This window comes from Anomaloglossus baeobatrachus, chromosome 6 (genome assembly GCF_048569485.1).
Source record: "Anomaloglossus baeobatrachus isolate aAnoBae1 chromosome 6, aAnoBae1.hap1, whole genome shotgun sequence".
Lineage (NCBI taxonomy): Eukaryota > Metazoa > Chordata > Amphibia > Anura > Aromobatidae > Anomaloglossus > Anomaloglossus baeobatrachus.
This window is the reverse complement of record NC_134358.1, coordinates 289,364,268-289,365,783: the sequence shown is the minus strand read 5'-3', so window position 1 is coordinate 289,365,783 and position 1,516 is coordinate 289,364,268. Positions and strand designations below refer to the sequence as shown.

General features: G+C 40.0%; 1 long non-coding RNA gene across 1 annotated transcript; it reads left to right on the top strand.

Moving 5' to 3' along the window:
• Positions 1 to 364: 364 nt before the first annotated feature.
• LOC142244294 (uncharacterized) lies at positions 365 to 1,093 on the top strand. Its single transcript, XR_012724497.1, has 4 exons — positions 365 to 417; positions 493 to 554; positions 636 to 668; positions 1,033 to 1,093. It is a non-coding gene; the product is annotated as an uncharacterized LOC142244294 (long non-coding RNA).
• The last annotated feature ends 423 nt before the right edge of the window (positions 1,094 to 1,516 follow it).

The window sequence follows — 1,516 nt, the reverse complement described above, 5'->3', positions numbered from 1 at the left end:
CTCCTCTCATCCCCTGGATTCTCACCTGTGCCTTCAGTTGTATGGCTTATTAGGCACCTGCACCACTCTGAAGGGACATCTTCCAGACAGGCTTTTACTTTCCTTTCAAAACCTAAGTCTGGTTTCATGCCTACTGAGCATGCTCCTGCTCTATACTTGCAGTGAGCTGAAATCCCAGCACATGTGCCCGCCCAGCACCTGATTCTGAGCTCTGACATCACATAAGGAATACCTAGTCTAAGCTCATTGGTTCCAGCGACACAGGCCCCCCTCACATACCACATAGCTAGACCCGCCTCCCCCCCATGTGATTGGATCATGCCGGCTTTTAAGCCTGACAGTTTCCTAGAGTCAATCCCTCCACACAGCAGTGGATACTGCTAATGACAGGCTGCAAACCACAGAGACTCTTAATAGGTAAGCTTGTAGATTGTTGCCTCTAGTCCACCTTTTGGGAAGCCACCTAATGTTATATATCCTTTCTTTATTTAGCATTACTACAACTGCCCATGGCAGAAATAACAGGCTGCAGATCCCAGTCACATATCTGCTAGGTAAGCCGGGAGGTCTGTGCTCTCTCCATTCCTTTCATGTAAAGGAGCTCAATACCTGACATTTTCCCACATTCATTTTAGCATTCCAAACACTGCCTTCATCTCAGGTGCTAGGTAAGACAGGCACTTTCTTTTTGTCCCATTCTATTACCTCACTATCATCTCTATTATTCAAGTACTTTTCACATTATTTTTCACAGTAATTTTTCATGGTTATTTTTCACGGTTTTTCTAGTTTTTCTTCTCTCTACACCCCTCTGGTCTTCCTTTGGGATCCAGCATTTTGCTATACAGCACTGTAATCACTTATGATATGTCATTCATTGTATTGGTCTATTCTATCTATATCATCTGGTACTATTAACACAGATGTTTAATCTGTTTTGTATAAATCTACTGTACTTGATGTTCCTATTTTATTTTTATAATTTTTTCATTCTTTTGATGTAATTTTGGATATTTTGTTAATCTATTTCAGTTACTGATGAAGGCCATGTTTGGACCGCAACATCTGACTTGACTATACTGAGTATGGAATAATAAAAAAATCATCATTTTACTGAATTCAGGAGTGCCTTGTATATATTACTATGAGCAGGAGACTGAGAAAACTTATAGATGTGAAGAATCATGCCATCATCTAGCTAAAGCATGATACAACGCAATATAGAGAGACTGCACAGTGTCATGGTGGGAGGGTTGGAAAGTTTGTTCAGATATAGCCCCAATCTACCTCATTATTTCATGTATTTATTACCCAGTCATTGTCCTGGTCCTGACCATAATCATATTTTGAACTGTCTCAAATTTTCAGAAGGACCAAAAGACTGACCACGCAACAGCACAAAGATCAGGCTGAGCATCATAAACCCAGCCAGCGACAGGATTATAAGGACACGATACAAATCCAGTCTTTTACCCAGAATTAAATATATATTGTATATAAATATATGAAAACTAGA